The 18,520-nt window shown below is 45.1% G+C and overlaps 1 protein-coding gene and 1 non-coding gene across 3 annotated transcripts in view; both read right to left on the bottom strand.

The window, feature by feature from the left end:
• The window catches only part of LOC124613196 (max dimerization protein 1-like), a 700,459-nt gene that overhangs the window by 166,046 nt on the left and 515,893 nt on the right, over positions 1 to 18,520 (bottom strand). The window lies entirely within an intron of this gene.
• Trnat-ugu lies at positions 4,264 to 4,338 on the bottom strand. Its single transcript has one exon. It is a non-coding gene; the product is annotated as a tRNA-Thr (tRNA).

Genomic DNA, 18,520 nt, shown 5'->3' with positions numbered 1-18,520 from the left:
GAGTTGAAGCGTGTTTCACAGCACGAAGTTGTGAAGACAATGAGGAGGAGGAGGCGGAGAAGGGGGCGGTAAAAGCAAAGCAGCAATCTTCTGGCGCAATTAAAATGCTGAAAGCTTGGAAATCGGTTACATCGTACATTGAAAATCATCATCCCAATAAAGCAGTGGCTAAGGGCGCTACAAACTGGACGGTGATGCTATGTCGCTTATTTGCCAAGTGTTGAAGTGTCGGCAGAAACAAATGACTATAGATAGCTTCCTCGTAAAAAAGAATTAGTTGTTGCTGTCTTCAGTTCAAAGACTTGTTTGATGCAGATCTCCATGTTACTCTATCCCGTGCAAGCTTCTTCATCTACTGTAATCTATACCCTTCTGAACCTGCTTAGTGTATTCATCTCTTAGTCTCCCTCTACGATTGTCTCCCTCTACGATTTTTACTCTCTACGTTTCCCTCCACCACTAAAATAGCGAAGCCTTGATGCCTCAGAACGTGTCCTAACAACTGAGCCTTTCTTCTAGTCAAGTTGTGCCAGAACTTCCTCTTCTTCCTAATTCTATTCAGTACTTCCTCATTAGTTATATGATCCACCCAGCCAATCTTCAGTATTCTTCTGTAGCACCACATTTCAAAAGCTTCTATTCTCTTCCTGTCCAAACTATTTATCGTCCATATTTCACTTCCATACACGGCTACACTCCATACAAATACTTTCAGGAAAGACTTCCTGACACTTAAATCTATGCTCGATGTTAAATTTCTCTTCTTCATAAACGCTTTCCTTGTCCTAGCCAGTCTGCATTTTATATGCTCTCTACTTCGATCATCACCAGTTATTTGCTCTCTAAATAGCAAAACTCACTCATCTATTGCTTTAAGTGTCTCATTTCCTAATCCAATTCCCTCAGAATCACCCGATTTAATTCGACTTTTGTTGATGTTCATCTTACATCCTTCTTTCAAGATACTGTCCATTCCGTTCAACCGGTCTTCCAAGTCCTTTGCTGTCTCTGACAGAATTACGGTGTCATCGAAAACCTCAAGGTTTTTATTTCTTCTCAACGGATTTTAATTCCTACTCCAAATTTTTGTTCTGTTTCCTTTACTGCATGCTCAATATACAGATCGGGGATAGGCTACAACCCTGCCTCATTTCTTTCCCAACCACTGCTTCTCTTTCGTACCCTTCGACTGCCATCTGGTTTCTGTACAAATTATAAACATTCTTTCGTTCCCTGTGTTTTACCCCTGCTATCTTCAGAATTCGAAATATAGTATTCCAGTCAACACTGTCAAACGGTTTCTCTAAGTCTACGAATCCTACAAATGTAGGTTTGTCTCTCCTTAACCTCTCTTCTAAGATAAATTGTAAGGTCAAAGTTATTCATCGTTAATAATTAAGTACATAACACTGTATGTATAATTTTCTTTGAATACATGGCATGAATAAGACAAAACTCTTAGTACTTTTTCTGCATGGAACACATTATCGTATTTTACATTAATTTATAGGGGATAAATTGTTTCGCTTAACGAATATGATTCTGGAACGAATTATGCTCGCTATGCGAGGTTCCACTGTATATGGAAAACACCCAGAAGAAGAAGAAGAAGAAGAAGAAGAAGGGAGACGATGATAGGACACCAGGAAAGAACGTCCTTGGTACTAGAGGGAGCTGTAGAGGGTAAAAACTGTACGGGGAAACGGAGATTGGAATAAATGAAGAGATTGGCACTAAAGAATAATTCGTAGGCGGCAGCAGCAAATCAGTCAGAAAGCTGGCGACTGTAAAAAGGTCGTATTATAACTGCCCACATAATAAGCTGTGATTGTGAAGAATTAATAAAGAAATATAATTGGCACAAACTGCCTACGAGAAGTAGACGTGCGTGTAGCGACTCGTTTCAAGCAACAGCAAAAGTGAACTTCGAGTCTCGTAGTATATTCTATTACTCACAAGGGAACCTCCCCGTCGCAACCCCCTCAGATTTAGTTATAAGTTGGCACAGTGGATAGGCCTTGAAAAACTGAACACAGATCAATCGAGAAAACAGGAAGAAGTTGTGTGGAACTATGAAAAAATAAGCACAATATACAAACTGAGTAGTCCATGTGCAAGATATGCAACATCAAGGTAGTATGTGCTCAGAAACGCCGTGATCCCGTGGTTAGCGTGAGCACCTGCGAAACGAGAGGTCCTTGGTTCAAGTCTTCCCTCGAGTGAAAAGTTAATTTTTTTTTATTTTCAGACAGTTATTATCTGACAAACTTTTATGTTTTCATCACTTTTTGGTAGTGGTTATCACATCCACAAGAAAACCTAAGTCGGGCACGGTAGAAGAATCTTATTACCCATTCGCCAAGTGTACAAGTTAGGTGGGTCGACAACATATTCCTGTAATGTGATGCACATGCCGTCACCAGTGTCGTATAAATATATCAGACGTGTTTTCCTGTGGAGGAATCGGTTGACCTATGACCTTGCGATCAAATGTTTTGTTCCCATTGGAGAGGCACGTCCTTTCGTCTACTAATTGCACGGTTTTGCGGTGCGGTCGCAAAACACAGACAAACTTATTACAGTGAACAGAGACGTCAATGAACGAACGGACATATCATAACTTTGCAAAAATAAAGAACGTAAACTTCTCACTCGAGGGAAGACTTGGACCAAGGTCTTCTCGTTCCGCAGCTGCTCACGCTAACTACGAGACCACGGCGCTCTTGAACCTTGATGTTTCCTATCATGCGCATGGACTACTGAGTTTGTATATTTTGCTTATTTTTTCATAGTTCCACACAACATCTTCCTGTTTTCTCGATTGATCTGTGTTCAGTTTCTCAAGGCCTATCCACTGCGCCAACTTATAACTAACTCTGAGGGGGGTGCGATGGGGAGGTTCCCTTGTCAGTAACTATTTCGTACGATACACAACAGCTCAAATGAGAGGGCAGTGAGAACGCGGAGGACGGAGCGGCCTGTGCGACCGTGCCCGGCACCTGCGCCGCAAGCCACATGCAGGCACACCCCCGGCGGCGTCCGTGGGACGGTCCCGGCGCGTCATTGATCGACGCGGCCCGCAGAGCTGGCGGCCGGTTAATTGCCTCATTGGCAGCGAGCGCGTGTATCTGATTTCCACAGCGCGCCGCATTGTGCCCGGTGCAGGCGGGACGAGACGCGGGGCGACGGTCCGTCAGCCGCCAGCCGCGCCTTTGCCTCTCCCAGCCACCTGCGCTCTAGCCTTTGTTGCGTGCGCGCGTGCGTGGTCGCGCTCCAGCGCTCCGCTTTGTTCCGCGGCGCGCGCAGCCCAGCCTGCCACAGTGCTGTGCCGCTTCTCTTGTCTGGAACGGATACGAGAATAGCGGCAACAGCCCAGCAACTGGTTCACACCGAAGAACCTTACCCTCAATCTCAAAATGACTCATATAGTCTGCGGCAAAGAAACTAGATTTGAAAGACCAATAACACGACAAAGTGTTTGACTACGATTGTAATGTCCTCCTTTGTACGAAGTCTAGGCCTTAGGGGAACACAGTGACCGTCTTGTAATTTCCGCCCAAGGCACACTGGTAGTATCATGACGGATTTCGGATTACTACCAAGTCAACTGAGAAAGCTCGGAGAAGCGCCCATAATGAAAACTTACGAGGGTGGTTTGATGAATCTGGTAAAAACTCAAGAAAAAAATGTTTGTTTCGTAAACAGCTCACCTTACTCTTATCGACAAAGTCTCCTTTGAGGGATATACACTTGGTCCAGCGATCCTCCAGCTTTGCATTCCATCGGAAAAATAGGTTCTGTCAAACTCTGCAAAATACCCGTGGAGTGAAACTATCACTTCATTTGATGAAAATTTCTTCGCAGCAAGCCAAAGTTACGGAACAGGAATAAGTCACTAGACTAAGTTTGGTGAATAGGGTCGATGAGGAATCAGTTCACAGCCCAATTCACGCACTTTTGCCATTGCATGTGTAGGATGGTGCATTATCCTGGACAAAGGTCATTTTTTTGGCGCGCCAGTCTTGGTCTTTTTTCAGCCAACGCAAGTTTCGAACTATCCAACAATGAAGCACAATGTTTCAGTTATAGTTTTGACTTTTTCCAAGTAATCTGTGAGGGCTATACTTTATTAGACATTCCATGACACTGTGTTGAAATATATGAAGATGGTATCTGTCTCTCTAGAATGAAATGATAATTAAATCAAGACCCTAAGCTGCCGACAGGTGTTGATATACATCAACGGGGACAGTTGAAAATGTGTGCCCCGACCGGGATTCGAACCCGGGATCTCCTGCTTACATGGCAGACGCTCTATCCATCTGAGCCACCGAGGGCACAGACGATAGTGCGACTGCAGGGATTTATCCCTTGCACACTCCCCGTGAGACCCACATTCCCAACTTAATGTCCACAAATTACATTAGTAGTGCCCCTGCCCATTACACTCATTACTCGCGGCAGACAATCTTACCGAGTCACGTAAGAGTTCGGGCAATGCGTGTGCATCCGCACAGAAGGAGGTCAATAGTTATAGGCTAACAGGCCTTCTGCATACAAAAAGAAACCTTCCCTCTGGCACACTGCTACTTCAGTGAAGTATTGTAGGATCTCAAGAGGTCGGCAACAGGTGATGAAACAAAAATGCCATCTGACCGAAGACTTCCAATTTTTGCCGGTTCCTGCCTGCCATTGCAGACGTGACTTTGGAGAAAGCAACCCAAGAAGGTGGAAGGGAAAAAGTAAGTAATTTACCCCTCCAGCCAGTACTTTGCTTCGCCGATCTACGGCTGGTATGATCTATGCTGCAAATAAAAAAATATTCTAAAATAAGTCTTCCGTGCTGACTAATAATATTACGTGAATTGTTAGTCGTTGAGATGATATAAAACGCAGACTAGCACAAAATCGTTTCTGAAATCGAGGAATTTGTCAACGTCGAAAATAAATCTAGGAGTAAAAAGGACTTTCCTGAAGGTATCTGTATGGAACATGTCTTCCACTCAAGTGAAACATGGGTGATGAAATGGAATGATCGTTTGGTACGAGAGTTGTCCAGAAAGTAAGTTCCAATCGGTCGCGAAATGGAAACCACTGGGAAAATCCGGTAAAGCTTTGCACAGATATGTTGGGCAGTGTCTCTAGTATGCCTGTCGATCGTGTCGCGTCGCTCTTTTCAGTTTTGAGTGAACAGTCATTACGTGAAGATGTGTAGGGAATAGCGTCTCCGCCAAGTATGAGGACCTGGTTAGAGATTTCGCCTGTGTCATGCAGCCCACATAACACAACTGTCGAGCAGTTCCTTCTTCATGCCAATTCTCTGCCGCACACTGCAGGGGCAATGAAGACGCTCCTGCAGCCTTTCCGATGAGAAGTGTTTGATCACCTACAATAAGTCCGTAATTGGTTCCCCCTGAGTCTCATCTCTACTCACAAAAACCGCTGGCTATGAAAACAAAATTTTTCCACAGACAACGAGCTGCAGACCAGTGCAGATAACTGGCCGGAAGCACAGGCGGCTGCTTTCTATGACGAGGATACTGGAAAGTTGATACAACACTACGACAAAACTCGAAGTTGGAGCGGCGACTATGTAGAGAAGTAGGTGGAAGGTGTACCTAACTGTTGCAAATAAAACGTTTCTGGTTTTCACTGTGGTTTCCATTTCGCGACCGATCGGAACTTACTTTCTGGACAGCCCTGGCATTATTAGCCGAGATAGTTCGGTCACTTAATGCAAGTCTTTCTATTTGAAGCCACTCCGGCGACTTGTCTGTCGTTGATGAGATGAAATGATGGCAACACGAACACCCAGTCCCCAAGCAGAGGAATTCACCAATCAGACCGGTAACCGTACTCGCGACCAAGGGTTCATCAAATCGAATTGAGGAAAAAAGAAGTATGTAGCATAACTTTACTGAATGAATTCGTCAATTTGATAATGGAAGAAATTGTGGAGGGTAAAAATTGCAAGGAGACACGAAGGCTTGAATAAAACAAGCAGGTTCAAATGGACGTTGGTTGTGGTAGTTATGCCGAAATGAAGAGGCACGCACAGCATAGACTGGCGCGGAGAGCTGCATCGAAGCAGTCTTCAGACTGAACACAACAACGGTAACGAAGTGCCAGTAGATAGCTTTAGTATCTTCATTTAATCTGAAGCTTCACTGTCGGTGGTCACTGGTTGCATTACTAGAGCACCTGGTGTCGGAAGACCACTACAGGCAACCCTTACTAATGCATTAGGCATTTTGTTCTTACTCTAGCTCGAATGAAACTCATGACACACGCAAAAGCTTCGAAAGCCTCACATCTCTTTAATAAACACTTAACTCACATACATCTAAATTCTCACTTGAAGGTCACGGTCTCTATCAGTCGTAGCCATATGGACCATTGTATAATAGCTGCCATAATTAATCATGTGAAGAGTTTGTTTCACATTTAATTAAAAAAAAATATACAATTTGTAATTTATTTGCTACAACAATACATTAATTTTTTTGTGCAATGTTTTTCATCAACAGAGATCAAATGGCCCTGAGCACTATGCGACTCAACTTCTGAGGTCATCAGTCGCCTAGAACTTAGAACTAATTAAACCTAACTAACCTAAGGACATCACACACATCCATGCCCGAGGCAGGATTCGAACCTGCGACCGTAGCGGTCATGCGGTTCCAGACTGAAGCGCCTTTAACCGCACGGCCACACCGGCCGGCACAGAGATCATCAACTTATATTTTTCAATAATATTTCATTTTTATTGCACTTCTTTACAAAATTGTAAAAAATTACAGGAAGCTACGTTTACAGGTGGAGGGGTGCGCAGTGCTGGCAGTTCTGCCACGGAGCAGTATCACCTCGGTATGTTCTGCCTTATTTACACTTTGAGCGCCTGTCTGGCCTCTTGAGTTCAAGAGTACCAGGGAACGTATTCAAAATCACCTCATGACTTGGCAGTAAGACTAAATCTTGTGTGACCTAAGGCTGGAAAAAAATACTTAACCGTGTTTCTACATAGCTTTAAACTTTTAATTATCTGTTTCTGTAAGTGATATCCGGCAAATGAAGCCCCACATCGTCAAGCCACCGAGTAGATTTGGCTTCACACTACCGAGGCACCGTTTCATCTGAGTGCATGACTAAAGAAAACACTCGCTGCTAGAGTTTAAGAACACCAGAGTGAGTCCCCTTCACACTGAAAGTGTGGAGTGCATTGTGGGGATTGGGGTTCAACTAGTTGTTACTTTTTGAAGAAAAGTAGTGTGCAGTAATAGTCAGTTCTTATATATCATTCTTTCCACTGTCTTGAATAAACCGTGCAATGCATCTCAAATGGTGGCATTCACAGAGACCGTCAAAGGAACGGGACGTCAACGTCAAGGATTCTTGGGGTAAAAGTTCAGACATTGTCATTCGTAAGGGGAGATAGGCGTCGTCTGCTAACATCGGAAGTCAACCTTTTCTGCCGCAGTCACTCGGTTATGGTAGTGAATTTTGTGTCTTCTTAGTCTTTATTATATTTCAATAAAAACTTCCTCAGTGTTTTACCGTGACGTGTGCAATAAAACTGCCAGCATTTTCACCGATACTGTGCGGATATACACACGGAAGGATTGTATTAAAGTGGACTTCGCCGCAAAAGCCTACGTTCTTTGTTTTATTGTTTGATTTGTTTTCGTGACGTATTGCAGAAGTTCCGTGACGACTTCAGTAGTTTTCGTACGACCGTTCTGTCACAAAAGAAGCAAAATATCTGATAGCGAAAAATGATTTAGGTTTTATAATACCTACACAAAGAAGAAGCCTATAATATTCACAAAGAAGGCTGATGAAACAATATTCACTAAAAATATTTTAGTAGGGAAAATGTCACGCTCTATTAAAAGAGAGATACACAATTGTTTGTGACGGAACGTATTTTCCCGGACAAATAAATGTCCATTTTCTGACATACCTAGAGGCGACAGTTTTCCTATTCTTTCACTTTTCAGCAGAGTGGAAATTTTAACATACAACATTTGTTAAGCATATCCGTTGTGAATTTTGTTTTCATTACTAATAAACGAACAAGGCTAGGTCCTTAATACCTATACTAAATTCGGACTTGTACTATGGATGGTATCTCGCATCACCATTTGACACTGGGATAAGCAAAGTGACGTAGCGACGACGATCCCTCTAGTGCGAATACAGCTGCATTTGATGTTGACGTGAGATTCCGTACCACCGACATCCAGTTTATTCGACCTTTACTCGAATTCTGAAATTCGGTCGACTCTTTCACGCGTAGCGCTGGTTATGCATGCTATAGCTTGTGATTATACTTCGGCGCCGGCCGGTGTGGCCGAACGGTTCTAGGCGCTTCAGTCTGGAACCGCGCGACCGCTAAGGTCGCAGGTTCGAATCCTGCCTCGGGCATGTATGTGTGTGATGTCCTTAGGTTAGTTAGGCTTAAGTAGTTTTAAGTTCCAGTGGACTGATGACCTCAGATGTTAAGTCCCATAGTGCTCAGAGCCATTTGAACCATTTTTATACTTCGGCAAGTGTGCAAAGGTACCTGGACGCTAAGTGTAAACAATCCATTTTAGATATCAACGTAAAAAGTGTCTCAAGGAAGCTAACTAAATCTGGCAAACGCGCCAGTCACGGAATATTGCCCCCTCAAAGACATCACGCGCCTGGGATACTTTTCCCGCAAAACAGGCATTGCAGCTTGCGCTGAGTGTGTCTTGTGACGCCATCTGGGTGAAAGCACACATTCTCAATATCAATCTGCACAAGACTGTGGGAAAAAGTCAGTCTTGTTGACAAATGGCTGAGAAATCGAAATTACTACTCGCTTGTTTTCTAACAAAGAAAAATTAACGACAAATCAACTCCACTCTCGAAAAACCACATTGAATGAAGGGACCTCTCTCATGAAGTTGTTTGGCATTGTTAGCATTTCAGTAGCGTACCTTTTATGTATTAACGCACACACAGCCAAGTGAAAGCGTGCTTCGTTCGCTAAAGAAAACCAGCATATAGTGAGGAAACTTTACAAGCAGCTATTCACATAAATTTTACGATTAACAAACTCGCGTGCATCACAGCCAACTTGTACATGTGGAAATAAAAGCCATCACGAAGAATTTGCGTCACAGAGCGATCATAGAGGCGAAGGGCAGATGCACAGGGTGGTAACACCACTATCTTTCTTCGCACACTTCCTGTTACTCTGAAGGTGTCCATGAAAGTATTTCGCATTCAAAATAAAACGTGACTTCAGCTTCTTATCGCTGTGTGTATCGTAGTAAAAACAATTAAAGTTTGGAAAATAGGAGAGCGCTACTGGCAGAAATAAGGCTGTGAGGAGGGACCCTGAGTCGTACGTGGATTTGCCAGTCTCCAGGTTCGACTCCCGATCGAGCTAACAGTTTTAACGTGGCAGGAAATTTCAAGTTGAAGCGATGTCAACCCCGTCAAGCACAGCTTTCCATCTTCCCCTCATTTTTGGGATCAATACCAACAAAACAATGATCATGACTTAAATAGTGAGCGTTTGAGGAACGAAAACACGTATGCGAAAAGAAAGTGCTTTGAAGCTCGAAAATATCCATGCAGGGGGGTCGTCAGTAATGAGCGTTTTAAGAACGTAATATCAAGAACGCGTGCTACGTCTCTTAGCAACCATGGACAAAACACTGAAAGTTAAGTAACTGCCGGCCCCTGGAATGATGTCTGTGGTTTGGTCGACGCAACAGACTTTTCCTCGCGGCGCGCTTATTCCCAAACGAGAGCTGGGGGAACCGACTTGGGCCACAGCGGGAGCCCGGCCGCACAAGTTTCCGCCCGGCTGGCGGTAACCGAAAGTTCGCCGACTGTGTTCCGGTAGCCGTACAAGTGGCAATCGGAGCCCCACAACTGAGTGCGGCCGACGGGAAAGTTGGTGGACCTGTACGGTAATTAGCAGTTTCCGCTGGCAGCTCTAGCAACGGCCGTGAGACGACAAGGACTAAATTACCGCGTCACCTACCGGCGCAGCCCAGTCCGGCTCAGTCAGCCGTCTTCCGCTCACCGCCACTCACACCGCTGACATGCCATCTGCATCACTGTCGAGTGTAGTGTATTACCGCAATAGAATTAACCGCCAAGCGTGACTTTTCTCGTAACTGTAGGGAATGCAGCCACTAAGACCTACTTCCAACCCACTGCTGTCTTACTTATATTAACACTAATATTTCTAATATCAGTCACAATTTATTGGCTCTTTACAGTGAGGTGACAGAAGTCATGGGATACCTCCTAATATCGTGTCGGACCTACTTTTGCCCGGCGTAGAGCAGCAAAACGACGTGGCATAGACTCAACAAATCGTTGGAAGACCCCTGTATAAATCATTCGCTGGAATTGCCTAAAGTTCTTCAAACCCATCACAAATCGTTGTCTGGGAACATGAAATCCATGAATGACTGCAAATAGTCTCCAAGTAGCAGAACATAACCATTTCCAGTCAATGATCGGTTTATTGGACTACAATACCCAGGCCACACAATTATGGAGCCACCACCAGATTGCTCAGTGCCTTATGGACAACCTGGACCTATGGCTTTGTGGATCTGCAGCACACACTAATCCTACAATCAGCTCTTACCAACTGAAATCGGGACTCATGTGACTAGGTAACGGTTTTCCAGTCGTCTAGGATCCAACCGGTATGCTCACGGGCCCAGGAGAGGCGCTGCAAGCGATGTCGTGCCATTAGAAAAGGCCGCTTCAGTATGTTGCCGTGGTCGTTAACAGCGAATTTCGCTGTACTGCCCGTCGTACGTCCCACACTGATTTCTGTGGTCATTTCACGCAGTGTTGCTTGTCTGTTAGCACGAACAACTCTACGCATACGGCTCTCCTTTCGATCATTAAGTTATAACCGTCGGCCACTGCGTTATCCGTGGTGAGAGGTAATCCCTGAAATTTGGTATTCTCGGCACACTCTTGACTCTATGGATCTCGGGATAGCCGGCCGTTGTGGCCGAGTGGTTTTAGGCGCTTCAGTCTGGAACCGCGTGACCGCTGCGGTCGCAGGTTCGAATCCTGCCTCGGGCATGGATGTGTGTGATGTCCTTAGGTTTAAGTAGTTCTAAGTTCTAGGGGACTGATGACTTCCGATGTTAAGTCCCATAGTGCTCAGAGCCATTTGATCTCGGGATATTCTCAAACAGTTTCCAAAATGGAATGTCCCATACGCGTCTAGTTCCAACCAACATTCCGCGTTCAAAGTCAATTAATTCCAGTCGTGTGGCCTTAATCAGGTAGGAAACCTTTTCAAATGAATCACCTGAGTACAAATAACAGGTCAGCCAACGTATTGCCCTTTTATACCTTGCGCAGGCGATACTACAGGCATGCGTGCGTGTGTGTGTGTGTGTGTGTGTGTGTGTGTGTGTGTGTGTGTGCGCGTGCGTGCATATCTCTATCCCACGACTTTAGTCAGCTCACTGTACTTACGTCGCAGTTCTGCGACATCATTCCAGGTCTAAACCACTTCATCAGATAATCATGACTACACAAAAACATTCCTGTAAGCACATCACGTCTGAGAAGTGTCCCCATTTACTGGTATTCAGTGAATACTAGTACTGTCCGCTACTGAGAAGAATGCGCTCGACAGGAATGCGGCAGCGAGTCGTATGTGGATTGGACCTGCACTAGAAAACAACTAAGCACCGCTGTAAAAAACGTTTTCATGAATTCATTTACGTCAACACTGTAACGGACTGTCAGCCCTGAGCGACACACTTTTTACCGTAACAGTACTTCCGTAATAATATGGGTCAAATTCTTAATTTGCATGACTGTGAGATCAGTAGTTGCTGTATAAACACACTGAACGAAAGGGTCATTTTTTGAAACCCAATAAGTTTTCCCCATTACGACGCAGAAGTGTGAAATTTGGATCGAAGATGCGTACAACCTTCCTCTGTATTGGTGTAAAAGCGTGGCGTCCTGTGTCGTCACCGTCGGGTTCCGCGACGTTTCAAACAGCAAGGTGTCGACATATGCGGAAAAAGGCCAGAGCTCGAAGTTCATATGAGGTGTACGGTGGACTCACATTGGCACCAAATTTTACAATACTGATCGACGCTACTGTGGACGTGTCACGTCACACGATGGGAAAGTGTCCCCTCTCCCCATCCCTTAACTACATCTTACCCTTTCTCCTATAGGATGCAGGTCACAACCGCGACGCCTAGCATTGAAATTATGCAGTTTTCTTATGAGTGGCCGACGAAAACGTTTCAGACTCACCGCCGCTCAGAATCGACACGAAAAGGCTCCAGGAGGTGGCATAAAGGGAGTCTGTGAAACCACACCTTTGCTTGGAGCGTTCATTTACACACATTTCGCGCTCTAAAATGACAGTTTGCAGTGTGATGTGGCAACAGAATGACGTTATCGACAATTTTTGACATTGCCAACAATCTCAACTCCCGCCACGAGACGATGGGATATAGTTTTTCTTAAATAATGAGGGTTTGATATAACAATAACCAACTAAAAGGAAGACGGAAGAAAAAAATGGTTCAAATGGCTCTGAGGACTATGGGACTTAACTTCTGAGGTCATCAGTCCCCTAGAACTTAGAACTACTTAAACCCAACTAACTTAAGGATATCACACACATCCATGCCCGAGGCAGGATTCGAACCTGCGACCGTAGCCGTCGCGCGGTTCCAGACTGTAGCGCCTAGAACCGCTCGGTCACCCCGCCCGGCGAAGACGGAAGAAGAAGAGATAACAGTGATCAGTATGATGAATGTTAAGAAATCGACAAGTTCGGTATTAAGGGGAATATATTTGGGATGTAATACACCCAAGTTCAAACGTTGTTCCACTAAGAAGAAGCAGCGATAATTCGATCAAGCGCTACTTCAGAAGGTGGTCCACACATAGTAATTCTTATTTCAGGGCCTGTGCAGCTCTTTGCTTTAGTCTTCACAAGTCTCACGATTCAGTAAGATATTACGCCGTAAACTGACGACCATAACCTGAAACTTAAACCGGACTTTAATTACTGCTTTATTCTCCCTGTCAACTACAGTGTAATGTGAGGTGGAATAGCTGGTAGGCAGCACGTATGGTTGGGAAACACTGTGGGAGACAGAGAAACTGGAACGCTAGTGTTTTGTGATATCTAGAACTTCAGAACTGTCTGTAAATTATCAGTTTTAAAGTTAATGTCATACTCTGTTTACAGCATGTGCGAATACGTTCTAAGCACATAACGAGTTATTTGCCATCTTCGTTCCACCACCCGATAGCGCCACTGATAATAAGAGAGATTCGGCGACTATGCCAAAAGTGCGATACAGCTGTTACGTTTCCCATGTTAGAGTGGCGAAACATTACGGACAGCGATTCATAAGGTACTGAAATACACCGTAATAAGCGACTAACCTTGCATGATGAAGCGGCAGGAGAACAACAGAGGAATAATGATTTGGGAATGTGGGGAACTAAGACGTGGGGAATGTATAAGCGCACAAACGTAGGAAAAATTGGTGGTCAAGCTAGTGCAGAAAAACACTACTTTATGATAGCTTTTAACGTCTTTCGAACGACCGCATGCTGACCTATACAAACCAGTGGCCACCGACAGGGATACACTTCAGTTCACGAGCTGCTGCCCAAAGGTGAGCTCGTGTCTGCATCTAATTATACAGTAATTATGGAAAAGTGTGTCACGGTTAGCGAGTGCTGCAAATTTATGACTTTGCGCAACTGACGCATATGAACAGGCAGCTGCAGACTAGAATTTTGGAGCTTTCGCTTATGTTTTGAAGTTTATTCTTCTAGAGCCGATCTGGGATGTGGTAACGGGGATCATAGATCGCCATTCTAGCATACGATACTGTGCCGCGGACATTAATATAAAGGCATTCGGCGTTCGCAGCAAACAACACATTCATGTAGCTTCTATAGTATATGTAGTTCGATGATGATGATGATGATGATGATGATGGTGGTGGTGGTGGTGGTTTGTCGGGGGCGCTCAACATCGTGGTCATGAACGCCCGTACAAGTTCCCAATCTTTTTAGTTCCAATTTCGCCACTTCCCGAATGATTATGAGATAAGGATAACACAAACACCCAGTCCCCGGGCGGAGAAAATCTCCGATCCGACCGGGAAACGAATCCGGGACCCCGTGATCCTGAGGTAGCAACACTAGCCACTAGACCACGAGCAACGGTCATATGTTGTTCGTGAGAATACCGGAGAAGTATGAATGGAAATGTCGCAGTATGACGTGGAGAAGAACTAAACACCATTACCCAAGTACAAATTTAATCTGATAATTATTGTGTGGTTAAGCTAATAAAGTGTAATCACTAGAAACTGCATTTCCAGAATGACATGGAGCTTCCAACGTCCTTGATCATTTCAGAAATTCTATGTAAAATTGATTGGATGAAGTTGGCCTACTCAACCTTGAAATTTCAGCCCACTCTTTCCGAATGTCGTTTTCCATTTCACTGTCCCCAAGTGCCGTCCATCACGGATGGAGTCCCCTTCCAAGGATCGCCGATGGGTTCGTTATTGCGTTGAAATTGAGACGTTATCTGGCCGCTTACAAGGGCACGGGGGATTAAAATCAAGCTATCACAACAATCTATACACACATGAATTTATTTCGATGTAAATATCAGAAATAATTTTGTGTTCACCCAAGCTAGGTTTAATTAAGCTTACGAGCACAATGTTACTCAGAGCGTTCGCCCTTCGCGCCCAAAATTTATACTCATTCGAATTTAGTCTTTTTTACGGGTAGCGTGCCAGTAATACTAAAATACGCCGGTTCATCCAAATTAAACTGCTGATCGTCGAAGAAAATCACCTGACCCCCACTCGCAGGTTCAGGACACTGTTCTTCAGTGAAAACTGTATCCCTATTACACACATCAGTAAGGGGTGGTTTAAGCAAAGGTTTCTCAAATGATGGTTTATTCCTGCTGCCATAATTTGTCTTACATGGAAGGCATCTCCGAATGAGACACTACTTAAGAGCAACACGTTTTTCTTTCCCTTCGCTTCGCACCCGATTATTCGTTTACGGCGATCGGGCAGTTTTCTTGTGATAGATTACGAACCGTGAAGCTCATAAATTCACAGATACACGTACTAAAAATAGCAGACTGTAAAATGCACTAACGACATTACGGCTACCTACTGACAGTCTGAGTAATCTAGCAAGGTGTATTTATTTCTCAAATGCATGGAAGCATCTGGAGTCCAACAGCTTATTCGTGCAGTGTTAGCTAGTCGTCTTCAGACACCTCAGAAACACCAACGCCTGCCTGCATGGTGGGTCCTCTAAAGGAGCGTTAATGTGGCGGGAAAGGACCTTCCGATTTGGCAAGCCGTGTTTATTGGCAGCGGGCGCAGATTTCGCAACCGGCAGTCGGCCCACATTCGCTAAGCGCCTGCCTCTCGCCGCAGTCGGTCGCGCCTCTCCGCCTCGCAGCAAAACAAGTCGCGGTCAGCGTCGATAAAAAGGGAAAACACATTGCTCTCCGGCCAGCCAGTGGAACAGTGGAGCAACGTCCGCCACAACTGAACCGCTGCACCTGTCTCCTACATCGGCCGTTTCACTTGTGGCCTTTAGTTTCCCAGCTTCACAGCCTCTCCGCGAGGGGTGTCTTACAAGTCAAATCTGCGTGACGCTATTTGTTAACATTTCAACATAGGTGTACGCGTGTGTGTGTTGCGAAGTAGGCAATCGATGTTGTAAAAGTTCATTTGGGATGTGTACGGCAAGTTGTAGGCCTTGATTTATCATTATGGAAAATATATTATTATGGGTAGTTTATGTATGTAAGTACGAAAAACGATGTTCGAATACAGCGTTAGGGATGTAGTGTGCTGCTTGACACAGTCACGTCGATAGGCGTAACGTAGTAAAGCGGCATGAAATGGAACGAGCGCGTAACGTCTACTGCAGGGATGGTGAATGGTCGACTTCGGTTTATTAGGAGAATTCTAGGGAAGTGTTGCTTATCTCTAAATGACACCGCGTACAGAGCACCAGTGTGACCCATTCTTGACTACGGCTCGAGTGTGTGGGATCCCCATCAGGTCGGCTAAATTTGTTACTGGCAGGTTCCGTAAGCGCACCAGCATTATGAAGTGAATTCAAATGGGGATCGGTGGAGGGATGTTCCTTTCGCTAAACACACTCGAGAAAGTTTAGAGAAGTGGCATTTGTGGTGGACTGCAGAACGATTACAGTGCCACCAACGTACACTTCGCATAAGAGCCGCGAAAACAAGGTAAATGAAATCGGGGCCTTCACGAAAGCATACAGACAGTCTGTTTTCACTTTCTGCAGTTGCGAGTGGAACAGGAAAGGGAATGAGCAGCAATGGCCAAGCCTGAGCCCCGCTTGACATTTCCGAAACTCACTGCCCAGTTGTCTTGTTACGCGTCGTTCGAGGATCTTCGGAAAGATTTTGTATGTGGGGGCAAGGAGCGACATTCCTCTATAGTTGCCGGTGTCTGTTTTGCTTCCTTTCTGTGAATTTGGTGGATAATGGCTGACGTACAGTTGTCTGCAAGTTTCTCGTTAGCACATATGTCCACGATTACTGGATGTTTATGCTTGTGTCTGATTCCTCCGGCTAATTTCAGATTTTCTGCCGCTATCCCATCTTCCCCAGAAGCTTGGTTGTTTTTGAGGAGATTTACAATTTCTTTGACTTCCTCGAACGTGGGAAGAGTGATGTGCTCGGTGTTGGGATAAGTAGGTTCTCTAACTGGGAGTCGCTCGGCAGTTAGTTTGGCATTAAGAAGATTCTGGAAGTGTATGCTATAGTTCTAGTGCATTTCCTATCACTGAGGCAATGATCGCTGGTGACGTAAAGCAGGTCGCGTAAACTTGGTCATCTCTTGTTTCAGGCCGTTGTACAGGTCTCTTAGAGGTGTCCTTCGATTTTCTCGGAAAATAGTTCTAAGGCTGTATATAGTTATGTGGGCATGAGCAAAGTGAGACGGTAGCGAAAGCAGTGTGGTCCTTTATAACACAACGGCGAAAAACGAGATAACACGCTTGGCTCGCAAAGGATATGTCCAGAGAGCAGACATTCAGTGACAGGAAGTGTGACTTGGAGCGCAGCTTGTGAAACGCACACAGGGGACGATAAGAGTTAACGATATACTATTCCCGACGTTAACGACGAGCCGCTGGCGCAGTGTGGCGTGACATGCAGAGGCGTCCTGCTCACGGCCGGCACAGTTAGGGCGCCGTAAACCAGCTCCACCCAGAGCCGGCAACGCTATTTGCAGCTGCAGCCTACGAGCGACCCTGGCGCTCGACAAATAATTACTCACGCTACTGTCGTTCTTTTTCATTTACGCAGAAAGGTTACTCGTCACTGCCCGTTTCGGAAACTAACGACGGAAGATGAGACTCATTTACGAGGGGGTTGGTTGGTTGGTTGGTTGTTTTGGGGAAGGAGACCAGACAGCGAGGTCATCGGTCTTACGAGGGGGATTCAGTAAGTAACGCAACACACTTTTTTACTCAAAGCAGGTTGGTTTTTTTTTTCTCCAGGGTTCTAATACCCCATTTCAGACCCAACTCTTCTGACTACAAAATCCTATTTTTCAACATAACCTCCGTTCAATGCGGCCGCCTTACTGGGAGGACCTGCATTCCCACATGGTACCACTCTACCCATCGACGTTGGAGCCAATGTCTTGCTGCATCAATAATTTTCCCATTATCCACGTACTGCTTCCCGAGGAGTGCGTCCTTCATTGGATTTCATTCGTTGCTCTAGGTGGCCTTTTGTATTAGGCGGCGAGGAACCCAACGGGCACGTACATGTTCGTTGTGCGGCCGGCCAACACGCGGGAAATCGGACAGGCTTGCGCGATTTTGTTGCGATAACAACAGACGCCTCGTCCAACGACTCACCGTGCTTTTGTTTGGTCAGGATAGAAGCGCCTATTAATATCTGTGATGCTCTGGTTTCCCTCAAAAGAAACTCAATGACAGCACTCTGCTTGGAACGCACCTCCGTTACAGAAGTTATTTTGGAGGCTACGTATAGCGCCGCTACCAATCCGAATCTTATGAGCATATAGAGGTTGAAGCGGGAATATTGCAGTATGTTCCAGAACAAATTCTGCATTTTTAAATAGAAACTAGCCGACATAGAAAATGTCTTCCATTATTTACTGAACACCCCTTGTATATTCTTCTAAGATAGAAACTCCGTGACAATCTTAAGCGCTGAGGAAATACGTACTCCAGATGAATTTTCGCTCTGTAGGGGAGTGTGCGGCGATTTGAAACTTCCTGGCAAATGAAAACTCTGTGTTCGACCACCGGAATCTTTGCCTTTCGGTGTACAAGCCCCGGTCCGGCACACAGCTAAAAACCGCCTACAAGTTTTAAAACACGCACCGATTTTCCAAAGTTGTATTCGAAGGCCGCCTAGTAGGTCAGTCACAATCGCGTGTGGCACATTAAC

This window comes from Schistocerca americana, chromosome 4, assembly GCF_021461395.2.
Source record: "Schistocerca americana isolate TAMUIC-IGC-003095 chromosome 4, iqSchAmer2.1, whole genome shotgun sequence".
Classification (NCBI taxonomy): domain Eukaryota; kingdom Metazoa; phylum Arthropoda; class Insecta; order Orthoptera; family Acrididae; genus Schistocerca; species Schistocerca americana.
Note: the sequence above shows the minus strand (reverse complement) of the source record. Positions and strands in the feature narration are given on the sequence as shown.